Source organism: Saccopteryx leptura, chromosome 3, assembly GCF_036850995.1.
Source record: "Saccopteryx leptura isolate mSacLep1 chromosome 3, mSacLep1_pri_phased_curated, whole genome shotgun sequence".
Lineage (NCBI taxonomy): Eukaryota > Metazoa > Chordata > Mammalia > Chiroptera > Emballonuridae > Saccopteryx > Saccopteryx leptura.
In genome coordinates this window covers 195,014,181-195,022,834 of record NC_089505.1, presented here as the reverse complement: position 1 = coordinate 195,022,834, position 8,654 = coordinate 195,014,181, and positions in this window count along the sequence as shown.

The following is an 8,654-nucleotide window of genomic DNA, read 5'->3' as shown; positions in this document are numbered from 1 at the left end:
AATATCATGGATACAAAAGACAGAGATATAGCATAGATAGATGAGAAAAAACCTATAGAAAAAAATTTCAATAGCTTGGAAACCTTGGAGTTAAACGACAGAGAGTTTAAAATAGAAATCGTAAACATACTCAGGGACATACAAAAAAACACAGAAAGACAATTTAGGGAGCTCAGAAAACAATTCAATGAACAGAAAGAATATATCACCAAGGAACTTGAAACTATAAAAACAAATCAAACAGAGATGAAAAACGCAATTCATAAACTGAAAAACAAGGTAACAAGCTTAGCTAATAGAACAGGCCAGATAGAGGAGAGAATTAGTGACATAGAAGACAGGCAACTAGAGGCACAACAGAGAGAAGAGGAGAGAAACTCATGAATTAAAAAAAATGAGGAAGTCCTACAAGAATTGTCTGATTCCATCAAAAAGAGCAACATAAGAATAATAGGTATATCAGAAGGAGAAAGAGAAAATGGAATGGAGAACATATTCAAACAAATAATAAACGAGAACTTCCCAAGCCCGTGGAAAGAACTAAAGCCTCAAATTCAAGAAGCAAACAGAACACCAAGTTATCTTAATCCCAACAAACCTACTCCAAGGCACATGATAATAAAATTGGCACAAACCAATGACAAAGAAAAAATACTCAAGGCAACCAGGGAAAATAAGAATACAACATATAAAGAAAGGCCTATTAGATTATCATCAGATTTCTCAGCAGAAACTGTACAAGTTAGAAGAAAGTGGACCTTAATATTTAAAGTTCTGAAAGAGAGGAACTTCCTGCCAAGAATACTATACCCATCAAAGCTATCCTTCAAATATGAAGGAGAAATAAAAACATTCACAGATACAGAAAAGATGAGGAAATTAATCACAAGAAAATCCTCACTTCAGGAAATACTAAAGGGGGTTTTCCAACCAGATACAAAGAACAAAACCACAAGTAAAAGCTCCATCAAGAACACAATAAAATCAAATTTAATCTGTGACAACAAAAACAAAAAAGGGGAGAGGACGGAGATTAACAGTACCAAAGGAGGATGGAGTGCAGAAGCACTCGTGAGATAATGTACTACAATGAACATCATAGGTACCCTTTCCATTACTTAATGATAACCACCACTGAAAAAAACAGCAAAGAAGAGCATGGGAAGATGGCAGCGGAGTAGGCGGATGCACAGATGCCCAGCTCACCACCAAACTGGAATACAAATCAATTTAGAAAAAATCAGCATGAAAAACCAACTCTGGACTACAAGAACAGCTCTCAAAAACCAAAGAGCAAAGAAGAAGCCACAACAAACCTGGTAGGAAGTGCCTGAATCTCCTCTGCTTACAGGAACGGAGGGGAGGAGGAGGCTGAGAGTCCAGAGGGGATCTCACCCAAGGGAAAAGAGCAGAAAATACTGCTCACAGCCACGTGTCTGGTGACCAGGGAGCAAGGTGTGTTGAAAAGACCAGCTTATCTCCCAAGTGGAAAGGACAGGGAGAGGGATAGACTGTGAGGGGCTAAGGAATGCAGGAAATTAACTAAAAAAGCTGAATCATCCATGCTGAAGGTGGCCATAGCTGGGGGAGAGACTGAACCTTTCACTAAACAGAGCTGAATTGCTTCCAGATCAGAGATCTCCGAACATCTCTCCAGCTCCAATCAGTGCAACAAGACACAGCTGAAAACAAGAAGTGGGGAGGAAGGGCAAAACTCAGGTCTCCATGGAGATCTAAGATACACGTCCCCCTACTGAAGCTGAGAAAACACCCTGCCCCTAGAGAGATTAGTTGGCTGAAGAAGCCTCCAGAGTCTCAGGATACACCCATCTCATTCCTGGATACACTTTCAAGGAAGCCCCCTGCTGAGATCAATAAACAAGACTATCACCTGTTAAGAAAACAAACAAATCAAGACTTCAAAGCTGCCCAAATCCGAAAGTGGATTACAAATAATAGCTGATACCAACCAAAGAAGACCGAGAAATAACACAACTGACAACTGGAGGCAGACAACAACAAGCCTAGACTCAACCAACTCTACAAATAAAACACTCAAACATAATGATAAAACGAAAAAGTGCAATCCAAATGAAATCACAAGAGATACCTTCAGGAGATGAACTGAGTGATATGGAAATAATCAAACTTCCAGATGCGGAGTTCAAAATAATGATTGTAAGGATGCTTAGGGATCTTAGAACAACAATGGATGGTCATTATGAACACCTAAATAAATAGCAAGTATAAAAAAGAATCAGATGGAGATGACAAATACAATATCAGAAATAAAGACCACAGTAGAAGGAATTAAAAACAGGATAGATAGAGCTGAGGATCGAATCAGTGAGTTGGAGGACAACTGGAATGAAGGCATGAAAGCAGAGAAGAAAAAAGAAAAAAGACTCAAAAAGTCAGAGGAAACTCTTAGAGAGCTCTGTGACAACATGAAGAGAAATAACATCCGCATTATAGGGGTTCCTGAAGAAGAAGAAAAAGAACAAGGGATAGAGACTTTGTTCAATCATATCATAGCTGAAAACTTCCCTAAATTAATGCAGGAGAAACTCTCACAAGTTCAAGAACCACAGAGGACTCCATTAAAGAGAAACCCAAAGAAACCTACACCAAGACACATCATAATTAAAATACCAAAACTAAGCAATAAAGAGAAAATATTAAAAGCTGCAAGAGAAAAAAAAGTTATCACCTACAAAGGAGCCCCCATAAGGATGACATCTGACTTCTCAACAGAAACACTTGAGGCCAGAAGGGAATGGCAAGAAATATTCAAAGTAATGCAGAACAAGAACCTACAACCAAGACTACTTTATCCAGCAAGGCTATTGTTTAAATTTGAAGGAGAAATAAAAAGCTTCCCAGACAAAAAACAACTCAAGGAATTCATTACAACCAAACCAATGGTGCACGAAATGTTAAGGGGCCTGTTGTAAACAGATCAAAGTGGGAAAAGAATATAGCAAAAAAGGAATACAGCTTTAAAGAATAAAATGGCAATAAACAACTACATATTACTAATAACCATAAATGAAAATGGATTAAATGATCCAATCAAAAGACATAGGGTAGCTGCGTGGATAAGAAAACAGGACCCGTACATATGCTGTCTACAAGAGACACACCCTAGAACAAAAGATACACATAGATTGAAGGTAAAAGGATGGAAAAAAAATATTTCATGCTAATGGAAATGAAAAAAAAAAGCTGGGGTAGCAATACTTATATCAGACAAATTGGACTTTAAAACAAAGGATATAGTAAGAGATAAAGAAGGCCACTACATAATGATAAAGGGAGTAATCCAACAGGAAGATATAACTATTATAAATATCTATGCACCTAATATAGGAGCACCCAAATATATAAAGCAGACTTTGATGGATTTAAAGGGGAAGATCAACAGCAATGCTATAATAGTAGGAAATTTCAATACCTCACTAACATCACTAGATAGATCCTCAAGAAAGAAAATTAACAAAGAAACAGCAGACTTATTGGACACACTAGATCAACTCGATTTAATAGATATCTTTAGAACCTTTCACCCTAAAGCAGCAGAATATACATTCTTTTCAAGTGCTCATGGTACATTCTCTAGGATAGACCACATGTTAGGGCACAAAAGTGCTCTCCACAAATTTAAGAAGATTGAAATCATATCAAGCACTTTCTCCGATCACAACGGCATGAAACTAGAAATGAACCACAACAGAAGAGCTCAAAAATTCTCAAGCACATGGAAACTAAATAGCAGGTTGTTAAATAACGAATGGATTAAAAATGAGATCAAAGAAGAAATAAAAAAATTCCTAGAAACGAATGACAATGTGCATACAACAACTCAAAATTTATGGGACACAGCGAAAGCAGTGCTGAGAGGGAAGTTCATAGCACTACAGGCACACTTTAAGAAGCTAGGAAAAGCTCAAATAAACAACTTAACCCTGCATCTAAAAGAATTAGAAAAAGAACAGCAAGTAAAGCCCAAATGTAGTAGAATGAAGGAAATAAAAATAAGAGCAGAAATAAATGACATAGAGGCTAAAGAAACAATACAGAGGATCAATGAAACTAGGAGCTGGTTCTTTGAAAAGGTAAACAAGATTGATGAACCTTTAAGTAGACTCACCAAGAAAAAGAGAGAGAGGACTCAAATAAATAAAATTAGAAATGAGAGAGGAGAAATAACAACTGACACAACAGAAATACAAAATATTGTAAGAGAATACTATGAAGAACTGTATGCCAAAAAACTAGACAACCTAGATGAAATAGACAAATTTCTTGAAACATACAATCTTCCAAAAATCAATCTGGAAGAATCAGAAAACCTAAACAGACCGATTACAACAAATGAGATCGAAACAGTTATCAAAAAACTCCCAACAAAGAAAAGTCTGGGGCCTGATGGTTTCACAACTGAATTCTACCAAATATTCAAAGAAGAATTAACTCCTATCCTTCTCAAACTATTTCAAAAAATTCAAGAGGAAGGAAGACGTTCAAGCTCCTTTTATGAGGTGAGCATAATTCTGATTTCAAAACCAGGCAAAGACAACACAAAGAAAGAAAATTATAGGCCAATATCTCTGATGAATGTAGATGCTAAAATCCTCAACAAAATATTAGCAAACTGGATCCAACAATATATGGAAAAAATCATACACCATGATCAAGTGGGATTTATTCTGGGGAGACAAGGATGGTACAATATTCATAAATCAATCAATGTGATTCATCACATAAACAAAAAGAAAGAGAAAAACCATATGATAATTTCAATAGATGCAGAAAAGGCATTTGATAAAATCCAGCACCCTTTCATGATCAAAACTCTCAGCAAAGTAGGAATACAGGGAACATACCTCAACATGATAAAAGCCATCTATGACAAACCCACAGCCAACATTATACTCAATGGGCAAAATTTAAAAGCAATCCCCTTACGATCAGGAACAAAGCAGGGGTGTCCCCTTTCACCACTCTTATTTAACATAGTCCTGGAAGTCCTAGCCACAGCAATCAGAGAAGAAGAAGAAATAAAAGGCATTCAAGTTGGAAAAGAAGAAGTAAAACTATCATTATTTGCAGATCATATGATATTGTATATAGAAAACCATAAATTCTCAGTCAAAAAGCTACTGGACCTGATAAATGAATTCAGCAAAGTGACAGGATATAAAATCAATACTCAGAAATCAGAGGCATTTTTATACGCCAACAATGAACAGTCAGAAAGAGAAATTAAGGAAACAATCCCCTTCACAATTACAATAAAAAAAATAAAGTACCTAGGAGTAAACTTAACCAAGGAGACTAAAGACTTGTACTCGGAAAATTACAAAGCATTGATAAAAGAAATCAAGGAAGATACAAACAAGTAGAAGCATATACCGTGCTCATGGTTAGGAAGAAAAAACATCATTAAAATATCTATATTACCCAAAGCAATCTATAAATTCAATGCAATACCAATTAAAATACCAATGACATACTTCAAAGATATAGATCACATATTCCAAAAATTTATATGGAACCAAAAGAGAACACGAATAGCCTTAGCAATCCTAAAAAAGAAGAATAAAGTGGGAGGTATCACACTTCCTGATATCAAGTTATACTACAAGGCCATTGTAGTCAAAACAGCCTGGTACTGGCATAAGAACAGGCATATAGATCAATGGAACAGAACAGAGAACCCAGAAATAAACCCACAGTTCTATGAACAACTGATATTTGACAAAGGAGGTAAGGAAATACAATGGAGTAAAGACAGCCTCTTTAACAAATGGTGTTGGGAAAATTGGACAGCTACCTGCAAAAAAATGAAACTAGATCACCAGCTTACACCACTCAAAAAAATAAACTCAAAATGGATAAAAGACTTAAATGTAGGCCGTGAAACCATAAGCATCTTAGAAGAAAACATAGGCAGTAAGCTCTCAGACATCTCTCGGAGCAATATATTTGCTGATTTATCTCCACGGGGAAGTGAAATAAAAGACAGGATAAACAAATGGGACTATATTAAACTAAAAAGCTTTTGCACAGCTAAAGACAACAAGAACAGAATAAAAAGACAAACTACACCATGGGAGAGCATATTTGACAATACGTCTGATAAGGGGTTAATAACCAAAATTTATAAAGAACTTGTAAATCTCAACACCAGGAAGACAAACAACCCATTCCAAAAATGGGCAAAAGAGATGAACAGACACTTCTCCAAAGAGGACATACAGATGGCCAATAGGCATATGAAAAAATGCTCAACATCACTAATCATTAGAGAAATGCAAATTAAAACTACAATGAAATATCACCTCACACCAGTCAGAATGGCGCTCATCAACAAAACAACACAGAATAAGTGCTGGCGAGGATGTGGAGAAAAGGGAACCCTCCTGCACTGCTGGTGGGAATGCAGACTGGTGCAGTCACTGTGGAAAACAGTATGGAGATTCCTCAAAAAACTGAAAATCGAACTGCCTTTTTGACCCAGCTATCCCACTTTTAGGAATATACCCCAAGGACACCATAGAATGGCTCCAAAAGGAGAAATGCACCCCCATGTTTGTGGCAGCATTGTTCACAATAGCGAAGATCTGGAAACAGCCCAAGTGTCTGTCAGAGGACAAGTGGATTAAAAAGCTTTGGTACATATATACTATGGAATACTACTCAGACATAAGAAATGATGACATCGGATCATTTACAATGACATGGACGGATCTTGATAACATTATACGGAGTGAAATAAATAAATCAGTAAAAAACTAAGAACTATATGAATTCATACACAGAAGGGACATAAATATGAAACTCAGAGACATGAACAAGAATGTGATGGCAACAGGCGTGGGGGGTGGGGGTAGGGGGTAGGGGGTGAAGAAGGAGAGAGGGGTTGGGGGAGGGGAGGGGCGCAAGAAAACCAGATAGAAGGTGACAGAGGACAATTTAACTTTGGGGGAGGGGTATACAGCACAATCAAATGTCAAAATAATCTAGAGATGTTTTCTTTCAACATATGTACCCTGATTTATCAATGTCACTGCATTAAATTTAATAAATAAATTAAAAAAAAACCTCTCAGCAAAGTGGGGATACACAGAACATACCTCAACATGATAAAAGCCATCTATGACATGCCCACAGCCAACATCATACTCAATGGGCAAAAATTAAAAGCAATCCCCTTAAGATCAGGAACAAGCCGGGGTGCCCCCTTTCACCACTCTTATTCAACATTGTTCTGGAAGTCCTAACCACAGCAATCAGACAAGAAGAAGAAATAAAAGGCATCTAAATTGGAAAAGAAGTAAAACTATCATTATTTGCAGATGATATGATACTGTACATAGAAAACCATAAAGTTCTAGTCAAAAAACTACTGGGCCTGATAAATAAATTCAGCAAGGTAGCAGGATATAAAGTTAATACTTAGAAATGAAATCAGAAGCATTTTTATACACTAACAATGATCTGTCTAAAAGAGAATTTAAGAAAACAATTTCCTTCACTTCTGCAACCAAAACAATAAACTACCTTGGAGTAAATTTAACCAAGGAGGTTAAAGACTTGTACTTGGAAAATATTAAAATATTGATAAAAAAAATCAAGGGAGATACAAACAAGTGGAAGCATATACCTGTTCATGGTTTGGAGGAATAAACATTATTAAAATGTCTATATTACCCAAAGCAATTTATAAATTCAATGCAATTTCTATGAAAATATCAATGACACACTTTAAAGATATAGAACAAATATTCCAAAAATTCATATGGAACCAAAAAGGAACACGAATAGCCTCACCAATCTTAAAAAAGAAGAATAAAGTGGGTGGTATCACACTTCCTGATATCAAGTTATACTACAAGGCCATTGTACTCAAAACAGCTTGGCACTGGCATAAGAACAGGTATACAGATCAATGGAACAGAACAGAGAACCCAGAAATAAGCCTGCACCTTTATGGACAATTGATGTTTGACAAAAGAGGTAATAGCATACAATGGAGTAAAGACAGTCTCTTTAACAAAAGGTGTTTGTTAAATTGGACAGCTACCTGAAAAAAAATTAAACTAGACCAGCAACTTACAGCATTCCCAAAAATAAACTCAAAATGGATAAAAGACTTAAATGTAAGTCATGAAACCACAAACATCTTGGAAGAAAACAGAGGCAGTGAGCTCTCTGACATCTCTTGCAGCGATATATTTGCTGATTTGTCTCCACAGGCAAGTGAAATAAAGGACAAGGTAAACAAGTGGGACTATATCAAACTAAAAAGCTTTTGTGCAGCTAAAGACAATATGAACAAAATACAAAGATAAACCATACAATGGGAGAACATATTTGACAATACGTCTGATAAGGGGTTAATAATCAAAATTTATAAAGAACTTGTAAAACTAAACCTTGAAGATAAATAATCCAATCAAAAAATGGGCAGAAGAAATGAATAGACACTTCTCCTTAGAGGACATACAGATGGCCAATAGATGAAAAAATGCTCAACATCACTTATCATGAGAGAAATGCAAATTAAAACCACAATTAGATATCACCTCACACCAGTCAGAATGGTGCTCATTAACAAAACAACACATAACAAGTGCTGGCAAGGATGT